Source organism: Trichechus manatus, unplaced genomic scaffold (genome assembly GCF_000243295.1).
Source record: "Trichechus manatus latirostris isolate Lorelei unplaced genomic scaffold, TriManLat1.0 scaffold00152, whole genome shotgun sequence".
Classification (NCBI taxonomy): Eukaryota; Metazoa; Chordata; class Mammalia; order Sirenia; family Trichechidae; genus Trichechus; species Trichechus manatus.
Window position 1 is genome coordinate 4,868,466 of NW_004444088.1, and position 19,601 is coordinate 4,888,066.

Consider the following 19,601-nt stretch of genomic DNA (forward strand, 5'->3'; position numbering starts at 1 on the left):
TCCAGTCTCAGTCAGACCATTAAGTCTGGTCTTTTTACTAGAATTTGAGTTCTGCACCCCACCTTTCTCCTGCTCCATCAGGGACTCTCTGTTGTGGTCCTATCAGGGCGGTCATTGGTGGTAGCCGGGTACCATCTAGTTCTTCTGGTCTCAGGCTGATGAAGTCTCTGGTTTATGTGGCCCTTTCTGTCCCTCTGGCTAATACTTTCCTTGTGTCTTTGGTGTTCTTCATTCTCCTTTACTCCAGGTGGTTGGGACCAACTGATGCATCTTAGATGGCCGCTTGCAAGCTTTTAAGACCTCAGATGCCACTCACCAAAGTAGGAAGCAGAACATTTTCTTAATAAACTTTGTTACGCCAATTGACCTACATGTCCCCTGAAAGCATGGTCCCTGGACCCCCACACCTGCTACTCTTAATTTTTCATTTTTTGATGAGTTCACAACAACAACCAAAAATAACCAAACCCATTGCCATCAAGTCGATTCTGACTCACAGAAACCCTACAGGACAGAGTAGAACTGCCCCATAGAGTTTCCAAGGAGCGCCTGGTAGATTTGAACTGCCAACCTTTTGGTTAGCAGCTGTAGCTTTTAACCACTATGCCACCAGGGTTTCCAACCAAAAATAGGATGCCCATTAATTTCTTAATAATTCACAATAAATTCACAAATGGAAAAAATCCTTTGACATACCAGATATTCCAATCTTTGATTCAGCAAATATGCTCCTGCCTAGAGACAGGCTAGTGCAAGAAAAGGCTAGTCTCAAAAATATTGAATAATTTTTATAATTGGGAAGCATTTTGAAACAGAAACGCCTTTCCAGCAGAGATTTATGCAGGCCATTTGCAGTTTGGTCATTCAACCCTGTAAACACATCTATGGACCATGGATAATATTTTACAAATACTAAATGGATGCATTTTAATTCCCCTCTTGCCATCGCCCACCATCTGATAGCTCCTACCATCAGAAACCAAGCCAGGAGGGCAGAATCAGGCAAGGCTTCAACACCAGGCTTTAAAACCTTTGGTGTCTCCTTAGTCCCACCCGCTCATCGAGTTTGCTCCACAGTGTAAACTCCTGCCCAAAAGGCCAGAGTCTAGGAAAATAAAATAATTCAGAGAAGGGTTACCTCTTCTGGGCCAGTGGATCTGGGGAGGACAAGGGGAAGTGGAGAGAGACAGGAAGGAGAAGAGTTAATAGGTGTTCCTATCTTTGCTTTCCACGTGTGGACCTCAAGGGATAAATTAGATAATGTGGGGGACCACCTAAGGGGTCTCTTTCCGTGCTTCTCCTCTGGGTCTTGAGAGCAGAGCACTTGCCAGGCGGACCCCACGGCTAAACACAGTTCAGCCTGCGGGGCAGTGTGCTTAGACTGAGACCGGGCCTAGGGTGCACTGCTGAACCACGCTTGGCTCACAAGTGACATGGATGTTGGCAGTCAGTGACCCCCCACCCCCACCCCCGCGGGGCCCCCTGGGGGAAGGTGAGGTGATCTTGCAGCAAAGGCTGGGTGAGGCAGGGGGACTGCAGGACTAGGAGACCAGCTGGAGGACGGATGGGACAGAAACACAGACGGGTCAATAGCCAAGGAATCGGCTGCGTCAGCAGGGAGGGTGCCCCGTGCCCTGACTGGGCTGAGAAAGAATAGACAGCAAGTTTCTCAGCTGTAGATTGTCAGCAACAGACACCAGCTGAATACCCAGGAGCCATTCAAGCCCATGATTCCCTGGCGGACCTCAGAACAGCCACTCTGCAGCTGGGCTCCGTGAGGTCCAAAGAACAGCAGGCCGGTCCGGAAACCCGTTCGCCTGCCTCCACCAGGCTGCTGGGCCCCCGCAGTGCCCCCCAGCTGCCCCCGGGAGGCCTGAGGAAGGGGAGAGACTGTGTGTGCATTTATCCCTGAGACTGATCGTCACCTAAGGAACTGTCTGAATGGATTGCATTGGATTAAAGTTGAAGACAGAGATTGTTGTGTTTTTTTCTCCTAAGTCGGCGGGGGCTGTGACAGATACCACATCAAATCAAATGCAGAGAAAAAAACTAACTTCCTCTGCATATGTGAGTTGCAGCGTGAGGACGCGGGTCCCTCCCGGCCTGTGACTGCTCTTTCGCAGGAATATAAACGTTAGGAGCCGCCTTCACGCACGCGGATTTTGCACTGGGGGAGACAGGCCAGCACCCCTGGGCCTCTGTGTCCTCGTTTGTAAAAGGCCAGTGGGGCTGAAGATGATCGCTAATGTTTCTTTCACCCCCACCCCCCAATTCTATAATTAAATGGAAAAAGGCAAATGTGCTCCGTGGCACACTGTGGATTATGAAAGAGCTTTCCAGACCATTTCATCAGAGTTTTCTAGCAGCCACGGAGAGCACCCCTGTTTCCCAGGGGTGTCAAGGGTGTGGCTTACAGCATTCCGCTGCAGGTGGGAAAGTCTTTATAGTCCTGGGTTTTATCTTTAAAAAAAAAAAAAAAGTGTGTAAATTTTACATTACATTTCATAATATAGGAGCCCTGGTGGCGCAGTGGTTAAGCACTCAGATGCGAACCAAAAGGTTGAGGGTTTGAACTCACAGCGGCTCCGGGAGAGAAAGATGTCTTTAAAGCAATCTGCTTCCGTAAAGATTTACAGCCTTGGAAACCCTATAGGGCAGTTCTGCTCTGTCCTATGGGGTCGCTAGGAGTTGGAATTGACTCAATGGCACTTGGGGATTGCATAATAGATTTGTCTTTGTTTGCATTACTCAGAGGTGCCTTGGAAGAAAGGCCTGGCAATCTACTTCCAAAAAATCAGCTATTGGAAACCCTATAGAGTGCAGTTCTACTCCGATGCACATGGGGTCACCAAGAGTGCCACGCGACTCCACTACAACTGGTTTTTTTAACTAGTGGGGTTTTCCTGGAAGAAGAGCAAGCGGACATACTGGCCCACCAAGAGTCAAGGTAGAATTTTGTCACACCCCAAACCTTCTTTCCTTCCCACCACCCTCATCTTTTTTTTTTTCTTTAAATAATATACTTTTTAATGTTTTTGGTGAGAGTTTACACAGCAAAATAGGTTCCCATCTGACATTTTCTACACGAATTATTCAGTGACATTGGTTACATTTTCACAATGTGTCAACATTCCCTTTAATTCCCTTCTGGTTGTTCCATTTCTGGTAATCTAGTTTCCCTGCCCCCTTACCTTCTCATCTCTGTGTTAGTCGTCCCACTTCTTGGAACCAGAGATCATAGCCCTCCTCTCTCCAGAGGCGGCTGACTCCTCCAAGGCTCCAAAGTATGCACGTGTGGTCACGGGGGCCAGGTGAGGGAGTTGTGGGAAATTTGCTGAATTTTGCCTTTTGCATTTCGCCATTTGCGGCTTCTTTGCCTTCATTTTGTTGATTAAATTCTAATCTTGTTAAAAATATTAAAGGTAACTAAAACAAAACAAAACAAACCCACTGCCGTTGAGTTGATTCTGACTCGTAGCCACCCTATAGGGCAGGGTAGAACTGCCCCCATGGGGTTTCCAAGGAACGGCTGGAGGATTCGAACTGCCGACCTTTTGGTTAGCAGCCGAGCTCTTAACCACTGTGCCATCAGGGCTCCTAAAGATAGCTAAGCATGAATATAATCTTCCAGAATTCTTTTGAGTGGTAGCAACGCCCTTATTAGTGATGCTGGGGAATAAATGTGTGTGTGTGCGTGCATGTACACACACACACACACACACACACACGCACACACACACGCACGCACACACTCACCCCCACATGCCCTTACACCGCCCCATTCTCACCCCACAGCAAACATGATGAATTCACATCCTGAGGGTGTACCACCAACAAAATCTGACCAGAGGAAACAATTTCAATTTAATCAGAGGCCTCCTGCGGTTGAAGTTTACAAGGAGTGCCGCCAAATCCCACTCCTTGGCGGACAAACTGTGCAGACTTCAGGCCTGTTGGGAGGGTGAGGCGAGTTTCTTATTTTCAAAAGCGGGTCGGTCCAAGATGTTTGTGTTATTGCAACCCTGTTTTTCCTATGGGTTGGTGGGGTGGGGGTGGGAAGTTCTTTCCTTGTTCCTGATATTTTCCAGAGATCAAAATTAAAACACAATGTGTTAAGAGTAATCAGTAAGCCCTCAGAAGAATTCCACGTACTTTTGATTTCTATAAAAACCCACACAACACTTCTTTAACCTTTAATTATGTGCAGAGGTACACAACTGAGCAAGGGGGTTTAGATCTCAGGCAGATACCGGCTTCCTAATCCTTCCGCGTATTTAGAAGGTATTTGGGAGGATCATGGCACTATTTGTATCTGGTCCGCTACCACACACCGTCCCGAGGAGTTAACAGAAGTTAGTTCCTGCTCTTTGGGACATTTTCGTGGAGACCCACCACATGAACATGAATACCCTTATAAGACATATCAATCAATGATACATCTTTTTATTTACTAAAACAACAAGTATTATTTCCCAGCTGTAACCGAGGCCCACCACCCCTCTGTCAGTTTGTTGTACTGTGGTGGCTTGCATGTTGCAAGGATGCCAGAAGCTATGCCACTGATATTTCAAATACCAGTAGGGTCACCCATGGTGGACAGGTTTCAGGGGAGCTTCCAGACTAAGACAGACTAGGAAGAAAGGCCTGGTGATCTGCTTCTGAAAATCGGCCAATGAAAACCCTATGTACAACAACAGAATACTGTCTGATACAGTGCTGGAAGATGAGTCCCCCTAGGTTGGAGGCACTCAAAATACATGGAGGCCGCAGCAGAGTATTTGAGCGTGGTAATGATTGTGAGGATGGCACAGGACCGGGCAACGCTTCGTTCTGTTGTACGTGGGGTTGTCATGAGGCAGAGCCAACTTGATGGTGGTCGACAACAATAATCCAGGCCCTGTGCCTGGTACTGGAGCCCTGGTGGTGGCGCAGTGGTTAAATCCTCAGCTGCTAACCGAAAGGTCGGTGGTTCGAACCCACCAGCAGTCCATGGGAGAAAGATGTGGCAGTCTGCTCCCATAAAGATTATAGCCTTGGAAACCCTATGGGGCAGTTCTAGTCTGTCCTATAGGGTGGCTATGAGTCGGAATCGGCTTGATGGCAAGGATTTAAAGGTGCCCAGTACTAGGCATGTAAGAATTGTAACAGGCAACAGTGGCCTCAGGGAGCTTCTGGTCTAGAGAAGAGATGTACAAGCAGAGAACGTCAATGCAATGTTGTAAATGCTGAGAGACTGTCTTAGTTATCTAGTGCTGCTATAACAGAAATACCACAAATGGGTGGCTTTAACGAGCAGAAATTTATTTTCTCACTGTTTAGGAGGCTAGAAGTCTGAGTTCAGGGTGCCGGCTCTAGGGGAAGGCTTTCTCTCTCAGTCGGCTCCGGAGGAAGGTCCTTGTCTCTTTGAGCTTCTGCTCCTGGGCCGTCTTCATGTGGCTTGGCTTGTGTCTCCCCTCCTCCCTACCTCTGCTTCTGTTGCTTGCTTGTTTAATGTCTTTTATATCTCAAAAGAGATTGACTTAAGATACACCCCACACTAATCCTGCCTCATTAAAGAAAATCCATTCCCAAATGGGATCATAACTACAGGCATAGAAGTTAGGATTTACAACACGTATTTTTTGGGAACACAGTTCAATCCATAACAGAGAGGTCGTGTCTGTTAGCTTTTCTTTGGTTGTAAGGAACTGAGTGTGACCCCAGTATGTCATAGAAGGACGAAAGGAATCAATCACATGGAACCCGGGACAGCTTGCTCGGCAGGCTTCTCAGAAGTTGGAATGCCATGTAAAAAATGGGAAAGGGGGCGGGATCTGAGGCCACTTCAATCACCCCTCATCACGCAGCAACTCCTGTTGGGGTGACTCAGCTCCTCTCTGCTTTTCCCGCTTCTGCCCGATAATCTGATTGTTCTCTGCGTGTCTCTTCTCTACCACAGGGCTTCTACTGACTCAGCATTGCTGCCTGCTTACTCATGGCTTCCCCGCTGCCCCCAGGAGAGCTGAATACTGTCTTCTCTCACATCTTTCAGCTTCTTCTCGGACATCAAGTGCCCAACCTGATGCTCCGCATGAGAGGACGTTATTCACCTGATATAACCACCATATCTTTGTTGGGCAAAGCTTTTATTTCACCCGCTTATAGGTCACCTATAGATTGGCTTTCTTTGGTCAGATACTGTCAAGTCCTGTCTGCTGTGGCCCACGGGGCTGGACATCCAGCAGAGGGAGTTACGTGAGATCCCCCGGAGTGGCCCTCCTAGTAGGGAGCTCCTGGGCGGGCCCCCTATTGTCACTGCTGTGGATATGGGTGTAAACACAGGGAGTTATAGGACCACGGAGGAGGACAGCTAACTCCGACAGGAGCTAAACAAAGGTGTCACAGAGGTGGCTACCTCTGAGCTGAGCTTAAGGGGTGAGAGAAAAGTGCTCCAGAGGGGCCCTTGGTGATGAGGGGGACGAGGGAGAATAAGAACATCCTGAGCAGAGGGAACATCAGTGTAAAGGTTCTGGCAGGAGTGAGTGTGTGTGTGTGTGTGTGTGTGTGTGTGTGTGTGTGTGTGTGGTTGTGGTTCTGCTGTAATTGTTTATTTTGGTTTAGTTTTAACTCAAGCTGAGAGTCTCTGCTTTTACTAAGTGAAATTAGTAACCCATTCTAATTTATTGTGATTAATAATAATTGCAGCAATACCTTGAGATTTATTCCCGCCTATTACTCTGTAAATTTCAGTTTCAGTCAGTTTGGACATTTTCAGATATAGTAAGAAAAAAGACAATTCTGACTGTACCTTGTCTTTGCGCTTTCCGGCATTTTGCAGTATGACGTCTAGAAACCACCCTGAAACGAAACAGAGATTAAGACAAGCAATGGGATAATCTGCGGGACACACTAGAGCTTCTGTCCCTGTGGCAAGTAGGGCGTGAAGAAATTAACCCGTAACATAAGACGGAAAAGCCTGATCAGCTGGTTTGGAAAGCACAAACCTTAAGTTTTATTTTTATCGAAGTTATACACGCACATAGTTAAAAACGTCTATTCGTTTTATAAGGTTTGCTAAGAACCACCGCTGTCCCCAGCCTTGCCCAAACACGGTCACTCCCCTTTTTCTGCGGACTCGTTCGGTGTTTGCCTCCATGTCTCTGAATAACAAGGTGGGGTAGCTACATCCTGAGCCTCACTTAGTTTTGCTGTCGCTGTTAGGTGCCGTTGAGTTGACTCCGACTCATAGAGACCCTACGTATAACAGAATGAAACATTGTCCGGTCCTGTGCCATCCTCACAATAGTAGGTATGTTTGAGCCCATTGTTGCAGCCACTGTGTCAATCTACCGCGTTGAGGGTCTTCCTCTTTTTGGCTGACCATCTACCAAATTGCAGGCGTTATATATTAACTTCCCATAGTGGAAGGTGAGGATTTAGCTCTCTTTTCTACTCCTACCCCCTCCCACCGCAGATACTTTTCCTATTCCCCCTGCCTGTCCTCCCGAAGTGTTTAACCTAATGCAATATAATGAGCACGTATGCAATTCATAGCTGAGCCATTTAAGACACCTGTGATTACTTTTCTATACAATTTCTTATTTTCCCTGCAGTTAACAAGTGTTTTGTTTCTCTCATTTGCTTAGTTTTGTTTTTTTAAAATGGATTTAGGAATTCAACCCCAGACTCTCCATCAGCTGCCTAATTGCCCCTCAAAATGTCCATTTACATTAAGTATTCTATCAAGTTCGTCTTCTGAGAGAAGTTTCTCCTGGAGCCTTCTGACCTCCTGTCTGGACTGGAGCCCTCTGTGACTGGTGCCCAGCAGTCTTCCGGAATTTCCCTTCGCGCTGGGACCCCTCCATTGCCTCTCTTTTTGTTGGATCTCCCGTTTCCTGTGTCCCATTTCTTCCTCTTTCTCGTTTTGCTTTGCTACAGCACAGCTCCTAGTAGTTTCCTCAGACACGGTGAGTGAGAAGTAAATTTGGTGTATTTTCGAAAAAATCTGTATTCTATTTTCACAACTGGTTGTTATTTTGACCAGGTATACAATTCTAGGGGGGAAATCATTTATAAGGCATCTCTCCAGCAGCTTGGGCTGCTTCCACTGTTGCTGCTGAGAAGCCTGAAATCATTCTGATCCATGATCATAGGTGTGCGATCTGTTCTCTTTCCCCTCTGTCTCTCTCCCACACTCTCTCTCTCTCTCTCTCTCTCATTTGTAAAATCTTTATCCTCGATCTAAAACGTAACTGTTGTATGCCTCTGTGTGGGTTTATTTTCATTCATTGTGCTGGGCAGTTAGCAGATCCTCTCCAGCTTGAAATTCAGGTAAATTTTGTTGAATTATTTCTTGGATTATTTTCTCTCATCTGTTTCGTCTGTTAGCTTATTATAGAGTTCTTATTTTTCACATATTGTACTTTCTGAATGGGTCTTCTAACTTTACTGATTCAATAAACTGCTCGGCACTCTGTCTGACGCCTTGGGAATTACGAGGTCTTCTGCTTTGGCTTTTGGAGACACGATCTGTACTCAACAACTCTGTGTGAGCTCTGAGGATTGTTACCTCTGCTCCCAATTCTTTCTCCACCCCTGGGTAGTTTTCTGACTTTTCTCAGACACGTTTGCTGGTTGGTAATGAGCTGAAGATTCAAGGGAACCCTCTGAGAGCTCTAGAGCTCTCCTCTCCCTCTCTGGGCAAGTCTCTCCGCTCTGTACTACCTGTGAGTGCTAGCCGCTCTGACCTTTCTAGACCCTCAGTACCATCTCACAAAGACATAGAGACTCCCAGGATCCACCTACTTCCCCTCCCTTCTCTGCGCCTTAAACTCTTTCCAGGCAGTAAGCTGGGGCAATAATGGAGCTCATCTCAGCCTCCCCTCCCCAGGATTCTCTGTCCTGTGCTGCCTGGTGTACAATATCTGAAAATTGGTTTTGTTTTGTTTTGTTTTCCTCTATTTTGCCCAATTTTTTACTTGTTCCAGGTGAGAGGATAAATCCTGTCCCTCTTAATCTGTCTTGACGGGAAGCAGAAGTTAGTAGATTTAATGGAATTTGGGGGAGGAGCATGAAATTTGATACTTGAGTTTTATAAGCCATCTTTACCAAAACCTGGGTATGTCTTCTCGGGAAGACAAACATTTTAAATACACGTACGATTACTTTTAACTTCTCTTGGCCCTGCTACTAAGTTGTGATACTGTGATGTACAATTGTTTGCCTGCTTTATTAGCTAAGGTAGGATAAACAGCTGTAAAATATAAACCCAAACACGTAATGACTTAAAGATAACAGAAACTGATTTCTCATTAAGTAAAGACTAAGCTGGCTGTTGGGTAGGCAGATGGCACTCTTCCATCTGATGACTCAAAGACCCAGGCTCCTTCTATCTTGTGGCTCCACCATCCCCTGTAGCCTAGTCATTTTTTGCATCCAATTAGTGTGGGGTGAAGAAAAGATGGAGGAGGAACTCATACTCTGTGAAAATCCCCAGCCTGGAAGTGGCGCCTACTATTTCTCTCTGCTCCACTGGAGACAACTTAGTTACTAGGCCAAATCCAACTGCAAGAAGTCTGCACAGTGTAGTCGATCCATATGCCCGGCTTCAATCCTAACACCACTGAGGATGGAGCAAATGGATTTTGGTGATGGTGATCTCTCTATCAACACTTATTTTTCCCTTCTTCCTTCTAATAGGACCCATCTCTAGCCTCAGAGGTGGATCCTGATTCATACCATACTTCTTGGTAGCTGATTTTTCTGAGGATGGGCATGTATCCTATGTTGCTCCATCAACTTGAAGGGATGGACTTCTATCATATGGGTGAAGGAGATATGAACAAGGATGCATGTGCCCCATCTCCATGGCTATTGTCAGCCATGAGTCTGAATTCGGTGACCTCAGCCACCACAGACGGTAGAACAGAAAGATAGAAAGGACCTTGGGCACAGATGACACTGCTGAGCCTCTCAATCAGTCTGTTCTACCTCTCCTACCTCCTGATGTCCTGTTATGTGAGAACAGATCAGTAACCCAGGCATGATTTTTTGTTCAACATCACGCATTGATCTTTGGAAAATATTGATTAACTGAGTTATGTAGATCTTCCAAAGGTTGACATATTTTATTAAGTAATATAAAAAAAAATCCCATTTGTTAAGATTACCATTGATTTCAGTGGAAAAAAAGTCTTTAAGTGTTTGGAAACTGTCAAGCTCATGGAGGAGAGGATACAAGTTTCCCAACTTTTTACTTGAAGGCTTGAATTTTATCATTGGCAACAAATACCACCAGTTGTTTTTCTTGCAATGACAGGTTCACTTTGTTCATTTAAAAAAAAAAAAAGCCAAATACCCAAGTCTGAATAACCATAGTTTGTCAGTTATTCTATTAAGTAAAAATGGTACCCTGTGAAAAAAGTGGGTAGTCTGGCGTCCAAGGCACCTAACTGTGCAGTGCTATCCCTGGAGACAACCTCACACTTCTCTGAAGTGTACCGCAGTAGACATGCTTTCTGCTCATGTCCCATTTTGTCCCACAGAACACTGAAAAGATGGATACTTGAAGGTTTAAGTTTAATAAAATTAATAATTTGCTACATCACGGGTATTCTCAAGTGAAACTGGCATTTCCTAGTGGCAGTGAATACAGTTTAGGGCCCCTGCCTTGAAGTATGTGCTGACGTGACAGCACTCATACCCACTGTTTATTTTCTACCAGGGCATCTTCTTAGAAGGGTCCATTTTATTAGAAGATTTGGGTTAGTTTTATATCAAAAGAAACACGAATAGATGATGGAATAGAGTATAATACAGTCAAGGTTTTAAGGACATGGAACAGAACTTAAATTTCATGGTGGTGTTTGGATCCTTTGTGGGGGGTTCCTTATTTAAGTAAGGAGCCCTGGAGAATTCAGTGACTAGTGTCAAGAATCATATCTAGAGTCGTAATCCTCCCCTTGCTTACTTTTAAGTAATATTTCCGTCTTTACTATGTAGACCTACGCAAATATTTGTCGTCTCATACCAAGCCAGATCTTTCAAGTCTTCTAGATTCATAGGCACAGAGGAAGGGATACTAATCATGGGATTAGTCTCAGCATGCTTATTGCATACTTATGATGTGCTAGGCCAAGTATGTCTTCTGAATTTCTTTTTTTTTTTTCATTTTTTATTGTACTTTAGATGAAAGTTTACAGAATAGTTTCTCATTAAACAGTTAGTACGCATATTATCTTATGACATTGGTTAACAACCCCACGACATGTCAACATTGTCCCTTCTCAACCTTGGGTTCCCTATTACCAGCTTTCCTGTCCCCTCCTGCCTTCTAGTCCTTGTCCCTGGACTGTTGTGCCCCATCAGTCTTGTTTTGTTTTATGGGCCTGTCTAATCTTTGGCTGAAGGGTGAACCTCAGGAGTGACTTCAGTACTGAGCTAAAAGGGTGTCTGGGGGCCATACTCTCGGGGTTTCTCTAGTCTGTCAGGTCAGTAAATCTGGTCTTTTTTTGTGAGTTAGAATTTTGTTCTATTTCCTTCTACAGCTCTGTCCAGGACCTTCTGTTGTGATCCCAGTCAGAGCAGTCAGTGCTGGTAGCTGGGCACCATCTAGTTGTGCTGGACTCAGTCTGGTGGAGGCTGTGGTAGTTGTGGTCCATTGGCCCTTTGGACTAATCTTTCCCTTGTGTCTTGTCTTCTTCATTCTCCCTTGCTCCCAAAGGGAGTGAGACCAGTGGAGTATCTTGGATGGCTGCTCACAGGCTTTTAAGACCCCAGAGGCTACTGACCAAGGTAGAATGTAGAACATTTTCTCTATAAACTATGTTATGCCAATTGAGCTGGATGTTCCCTGAGAAAACTAGAATTTCTTATCAGCCTCAGTTTTATAGCCTTGAGGAAATAACGTGGCTGGCAGCACGTGTGATGGAAAGGCCAAGCGGCATGACCAATCCCGTTACGATGCACAGGTTGTGCAGTAGCACAATGTAGTCACTTAAGGGGTTTCGCTCCGCAGCTGTGAAGGCATAAATATTGAGAAGAGTTTAAAAGACAGTGAAGCTTCGTATAAATGTTAGACCTCTGCGATGTTGAAAGAGGTGTATTCTAGAACACAGAGCCTCATAGGCAGCTACCCTGTAAACACCTGCCTGCTTTGCAGTTGATCCCTGATGGTCTATCCTTAGAGCTGGGTGAGCGTGAGTATCTGAACCCTGTTAAGGCATAAATATCCCTGGGAAGGGTATTAATCTTCATTGTAGCGTGGCTGTGAAGGCAGGAAGGAGAGAGGAACACTGCAGAGGAACTTGGTTCTAGTTACAGCTCTGCCAATGAATTTCTGTGACTATGGACAAGACATAGTGCCTCCTTGGATTGCCATGACCTCATTGCCACATAAAGGGGCTGAACTAGAAGATATCTAATGTTTCTGGAAGGTTCCATCCTGCCTGCATCTGTGAGGAAGGACCACGTGGGCAGGAGCATTTTTGGAACGGGATCAGAGTGAGCAGGTGTCACTCTGCATTCAGCATGCTTATTGCATACCTACGATGTGCTAGGCAAAGGGCCCCAAATTGGCAGGCAGGCACCAAATGCCAAACTTTCCTTATGTCATATTTCTTTCAAGAGAACCCTTGGAGCTGCATACCTAAATGACCACAACAGCAATAAAAAACCATTATTAGTGCCTGCTCTGTGCACCTGCTGTCGTCTTTACCTCAACTACTCAATTTGACTCAACTTCTTCACCTCAACTACTCATGATTCAGGAGCATTGCTGTTGTGTAAGACCATGGCACAAACATCCTTGAATAGGGTCTGCAGTGCTACCTGAGTTCTAAATCCTTAAAACATCTTTAAAAATCAGCCAGTGCCTATCTGTGTGTCTATGGTGTGCTGGGACAGCTGTGTTTGTGATTATCCAGCCTATTAGTCTTACCTCATCTCAAAAACTTACTGAGCAGAAACAGTGACATTCAATAAACCTACATCTGGAAGAAAGCAACTTGATTCAAGTCCAAAAGATATATATAGCAGCATGCAGCTGTTTATATGAGGCCTTGAGTAATTTAGAAGTTATGGGATATCCATTTGCAGATATCCAGTAGGCAACTGGAAATATGAATCCAGGGCTAAGCAAAGAGCTGAATTTAGGAGACATTTATATACAGGTAGTAGTCGATGCCCATGACCTCCCAACATTTTTTTAAATGTAATGTTCTTAATTGAACTGTGTCCCTCAAAAAGATATGTTGAAGTCCAACCTTTGTAGCTGTGAATGTGACCCCGTTTGGAAATAGCATTTTTGAAGATGTTATGAGTTACGTTAACACAAGGTCATACTAGAGCAGGGTGGGTCCACACCCTATAGGACTGGCATCCGTATAACAGAGAAGATACAGAGAGACAGAGGGACAAAGGAAGGACTCCATGTGGCGCTGCAGCTGCAAGTCCAGGAATGCCTGGAACTCCCAGAAGCTAGAGGGAGGCATGGAGGTTTCTTTCTCAGCACCCCCAGAAGGAACCCATACCACTAGTACCCTGATTCAGACTTCTAGCTTCCAGAGCTGTGAGACAATAAATTTCTGTTTTTATAAGCCATCCAGTTGATGGTATTTTGTTATGGCGTCCACAGGAAACTAATCCATATAAGATTGTATATGTATTTGTATTTCCTATAATCTATAGCATAAATTAGGAGCCCTGGTGGCGCAGTGGTTAAGCACTCGGCTGCTAATGGAAAGGATGGTTGTTTGAACCCACCATCCACTCTGTGGGAGAAAGATGTGGCAGTCAGCTTCCGTAAAGATTTACAACCTTGGAAACCCTGTGGGGCAGTTCTACTCTGTCCTATAGGGTCACTATGAGTCAGAATCAACTCAGCGGCAAAGGGTACAGCATAAATTCAACGATATGACACAGAATTAGAAAATTTTTGAAGGATTTATGTGTTTTAAAAGTCCTAACCAACGTTACTTCTTATCAAATGGCTTGGGAGAGGGTTAGGGCTACTGTTAAGGTCGGGGTGACATTCTGGCAAGAGCAGTTTTTGCTCCTGACTGTTCAGTCTCAGCCCCGTTTCGATGGAGACAGGGTTCCCTAGTCGGTGACAGGTTTGGGGGAAATTTTCAATGTTCATGGGATGTAGGTGTGGGGGTGGGAGCCACGCTGGGCCTGGGCATCTGGTACCAACTTCTGTCGCTGGGACGGTTAGTGTTGGGAATGTTGTTGTCGGTGCCCGCGAGTCAATTCCAACTCACGGCGAACCCTTCTGTGCAGAGTAGAATTGTGCTCCATAGGGTCTTCAAGCCTGTGACCTTTCTGAAGGAGATCACCAGGCCAGGCTTCTAAGGCGCCTCTGAGTGGGTTCCAACCGCCAGCATGTCAGCTAGTAGTCGAGGGCTTAACGATTTGCATCACCCAGAGAGTGAGTCCTCAGGGTTGGGAATACTTACCCACATTCTTGGCCTTTCCTCATCGGCACCAGGAAGCTCAGGGTCTCCCTGCAAAGAGGCTGGAGCTCTCTGAGGAGAGGCATGCCTCTGATTTAGACGGACACTGAGATAATTAACTCGTAGTGTCTGCACGATCGGCTGACCTTGTTATAGGAACCACCGTGAAGATCAAATGTCTTGCTGTTCTTCATTTTCCCACTGTCTCAGGTGCCTGTAGCTTTCGGAGTAATCCTGACATTTTGCATTTATCAAACTCTCTTTTCCTCTCTTGTCCCCGCTGTGGCCTCTCTGTAGTTCAAGTTATCACCTTTCTCAGAAAATACTGTCTGGAAAGCCCAAATGTTGGTGAGTTAGACTGAGCCATTGTCAGCACCCCATAAAGCCCTGGGCTGCCGGCTTGGGGGAGGATGGATTTATGCCACACGTACCTCATGCATCGATGCGGTCTTTGGAATCTCCCTCTGCACGTCCATTATCACAGACCTAGGACAATTGTTTCTATTCACCCCTTTGGTACATTACTTCTCCGACCAGCAGGCTAACCCCAAGTATCTCTCTGACTCCTGCGCTGTCATTAACATGCTTCTCCTTTAACTCAAAACAGCTGTTCCTCCCCCTCCCTACGCCCGATCTTTGCTCCTCAGACAAAAGCCGCTTACCCAGACACTTGGGGAATAAGTATTTTTGAAGAAGTGAGAGTCTGGAAAGATAAAGGCTTGTCCACTTTTAGCTTGGAAACTTCTTTAATTTTAACCATTTTAATGGCAATCTTTCATTAATACCTGGTTTAATACCTTCTTAGAGACAATTAGAACATAATTCAACTTTTCTTGAGGTCTTGGGATCATGACAGTGGACAAAGATTTCAGACTCTGCTATAACACATGGGGTCCCAAGGGTCTTTAGCGGCATAAAGGGGTTGAGATTTCTGTGATTCTGAGGTTATTTGTAAACTTTTTATCAGGACATCGCCTATCACTCTTGGTTACCAACGTACCTAACTTCAGCTTCGTCTACCCTAATTTTCTCATTTTCAATGTTTACACTGCTCTAGGCATAGAAGATAAACATATGTGTATATATGCATATACGTATGTACATACATGTACGCACACATACATGTGTGCATTAGAACTGTGTGTATGAATTGTAAGGAAAGACCTGGGGATCTTTTTTGAGTAAACTGAATGGATTTTGATCTCTCTGTTTGAGTTTCTCAGAGGCCATTTTTGTTTGTTTATTTGCTCATTTTAGAAACAGAAGATTATCCTCCTGGCTACTAAGTCCTCAGGACAAATAAGTTTAGCATTGGTGAAAAGCTACTCCCAGACTTCTAAGACCATCTGTCTTTCTAGAAACTTCTTCCTCAGTTTCATTCCATTTTCACCTGATGCTATACTAGGCAATGGTTACTAAAAAGAGATTCCTTTTATGAGGATCCTTCATTTTATTATGCCGACTTGACATACAAACCATTTCACTATCTTTAAAAATGTTAGCAGGATGTTATCCAACTATTGTCATCTTTTTTTTAAAACCATAGGTGCAAGAACAAATTGCAACCACAAGAGCTAACTCTCTCTCTCCTTCACTGTCCTCTTTGGCAAAGTTCTGTGGAAAATGAATAAGTGAGCAGCGCCGTTTGACGGAGTGTAACCCAGACCAGCTCCATTGTACAATGTCCCGAGCGGAAGCCCTCTTCATCTAAACAGAGGTATATTTTCTTTCATTTGTCGACTTTGACCCTGCACCTTAGCAAAGAACACTTGTGCAACATTTGCTGGATCAACGTATCATTCGCTCAGAGTAGACATGCATTTTTCTCGTCATTAAAGGAAAAGCAAACCTATCTCCATAATCCCCCCTTCGGCTTTGTTTCTTTCCAGTTGTAGATTCTGAAATATTAACGAAGGTACGTGAGAGTAATGTGCTCTGTTCTCTCAGTGGGAGCGTCAGCAGGTGACTGGGAGGATGAGAAATGTCCTCCTTTTGCAAAACAAAGTACAGCTCAAAGTCGGTTGCTGGGCTGTGGGCCTCAGAACCTCCCAGGGTGCTGGACCTCAGACCACCGAGTCAGAATTTCTGGAGGGTGAGGCCTTGTAATTTGCATTTTAAATCAACTAGATGATGCCTAAGGTATTTGTTTACTTACCAAATTCTATGTCTCTTACATGAAAAACAAAAAACAAAGCTGCTGTGGAGTCAGTTCTGACTCATGGTGACTCCATGCGTGTCAGAGTAGAGCTGTGCTCCGTGTGGTTTTCAACGGCTGATTTTTCGGAAGCAGATCGCCAGGCCTTTCTTCCGAGGTGCCTCTGAGTAGACTTGAACGTCTAACCTTTTGGTTAGCAGTTGATCAGTGCTTAACTGTTTTCACTACCCAGGGACTCTTCTTACATGGAAGGATACTAATAATATTTAAACTGTGTCAAAACCTGTCATTTGTATAGCATTTTTAACTTTTCAAAGTGTTTCCATCTCTATAACCCTCTGCAGTGGGCAAAATCAACTCGGTGCCGTCAAGTTGTCTCCAACTCATGGCGACCCCATGGGTGTCAGAGTAGAACTGTGCTCTGTGGGGTTTTCAGTGGCTGATTTTTCGGAAGTGGATCACCAGACCTTTCTTCTGAGGTGCCTCTGGGTGGACTCTGCCAGTCTTTCAGTGAGCAGCCCAGCACATTAACAGTTTGCTCCAGCAGGGCAAGTATTATTACCTCTAATTTAGAATGTCATTGAGGCCCCTGGAGGTTTCCTGACTTGCCCCAAACTACGTGGCAACTTAGTAGCCAGATGTTAGGACTGGCGCTCGGGTCTTCTAACCTCATTCCATTGCACATTCCGTGTTTTAGCACCAAGACAAGAGAAAGCTTTATTAAAGTGTCACTAAAAAACAGACCTGAGTGAAATCAGTGCCTTCAGAGTGACTCTGCCCGCTGTTGGTGCGCTGTGCATGTGCCCCTCAAAGATGAAAGTGCAGACCGACCCCTGGGCACAGGGGGCGAGATGGGAATCTTCACACAGAGAAAATCTCATCTGGCTTCTGTTCAGCCCCTTCAATTTTCTCATCTTTCTCCTCCACTCCCTCTTTCTTGCAAAGACTCAAACTCTGAAATAATTACATGAAATTAAGTCGGTAAAAGCCAGGCTTGTTACTTTAAGTTGATGTGTTAACGTTGGGGGCCATTTTCTCAGGACTCAGGGAGCTTGGCCGCAGGAATCTTTCCCTTCCCCAGGCAGGAGAGTCTCCTCCTCAAACAGCAGAGTCCTTTATTCCAAGACACCTCCCTCTGTGATACAGCCTAACTGGAACCAAAGGTCAAAAATTTTTTTTTAAGTGCTCAAGACTTTTCCTCTCCTACTTCTGCTTGTAACCGCCCACTGTCAAAAGGAGAAAGAAGGGAAGGAAGGAAGAAGAGAGGGAGGGAGGAAGAGAGAGAAGGAAAAGAAACGGGGACACAGCAGTCTGTAAACTCTCTGTGGGACGGACTTCACAGAGAGCATTTCCCGTCCCCATTTTGGATGGAAAGGTCAGCTGCCCCAGGAGGGCACAGCCCAGAGTCTGGAAGTCCGGGGGAGGTGAGGGAAACACTTTCCAGCTCAATCTGCCTGTTCTTATCTGAACATCAAGATAAGCAAGCTGGTTGCTTGCATATTTGCTTTTCATGCAAAGCATACCAGTCCTTAAAAAAATAAAAAATAAGTAGATGACCTTGACCATCACTTTCCCACTGGGTGCAATAAAATGGATAAAAGATGACTGGGCTTCTTTGCATTTGAGAATGGCTTGGGTATTCAGTCCCTGGTGTGGTGCTCTGCGGTGCTGAATCTCCCGCGTCCCTGCGGCAGCCTCTGAGCAGACGGGCAGGGTCAGGTTCCAGAAGTAGATGCTTGCTTGCCTTGACACATCAGTCCTAATTATGATGCCTTTATAAGCCCCTTCCCTTTCGCTTCACAGGGCTTGTAAAAGGCACGGCAAACCTCGGCCTTCCTGTGCCTCCCTGCCCTGAGGTGGAAATTCTTCCCTTGCAGGAAGTGCAAAGCAGAGTTCAAAGCTTTCTCTGTCAAAAGAAAGTGTGCCTAATCCAGTATAACACGATTAGGTGACAATGAGACCCAACAATGCTGGGGCCACTGCACTGCGGGCCTGTTCTGGCCCCTGCAGTCTCTGCCTTGCTGAAGGATGTTTACCGCTTCCCTGTTCAGTATAAAAACGCAAACCCAAACTGGAGACCGTTAAGGGTCAGGGCACCTGGCAGCTTTGGGTTATCTAAGGATGCAGAGTTATAAAGGGGTTGTGATGGAGTGTCCCCACCAAACACAGAGGCTGAGTGATGGAGCTAAAGGAAGGGGGGACAAAGAGGGGGAGCAGGTTGCCCCGGTGATTTTCTGTGTGGCGACCAGTCTTGTTTGGTCACTATAAAACAAGCCCAGTTTAACCTATGTTGAAAGGGGTCATAAATCTTCCCCAGCATTGAAGACCCAGGGAAAGAAAACCAAGCCTGATGTCTTTTACATCTGTTCCAGGTTCTCAGCCTCATCTGGCTCAGCTGCCTTGTCTCTTGCGGTAACTCACCGGGCCCCATTCAGCCCGCTGACTGGCAGGTATAGGGTGTCTCCCCTCGGAGTCTGGGGATGTGAGGTGAGCGTCCGGGCAGCAGGCAGCCCCCCAGGCTGGCCCACTGACACCGTAAGTCTATACCCAGGGGCGGGTGGAGGGGAGGCGGGCGGATTGACAGTGTAAATGGACTGCGCACACAGCCTGGGAGAGGGGAGCCTGGCGGCGGGTGGGAGAGCGCTGGCTGAGGTTGGTCACACGGAGATTGAATTTCAGCTGAATTAGATCAGAGCTGTGGGAAACAGCACCTCCTTCACACACACAGCCGGTCTCCTAGGAAGATGTGGGAGGGCGGCTGGGGAGACAGAGGCAGGCAGCTGCCTGGAAATACCCCAGTCAGCTCCCAGAAGCTCACAGCTAACTTAATTACTGGATACCTCTCCCCAGCGTGCCGGCCAGACTGCGCAGACACAAGGTTTTAGACTGAAAGGCTCCATGGTGTCAGGCAAAGACGGGGCGGTCAGCATTTCACACACACCCCGGTTTGGGAGGGAGCCTGTGCGTGCCTCCAAAGGAGGAAAGCGTGATTGTGAAACTATGGGAAAGGCCGGGAG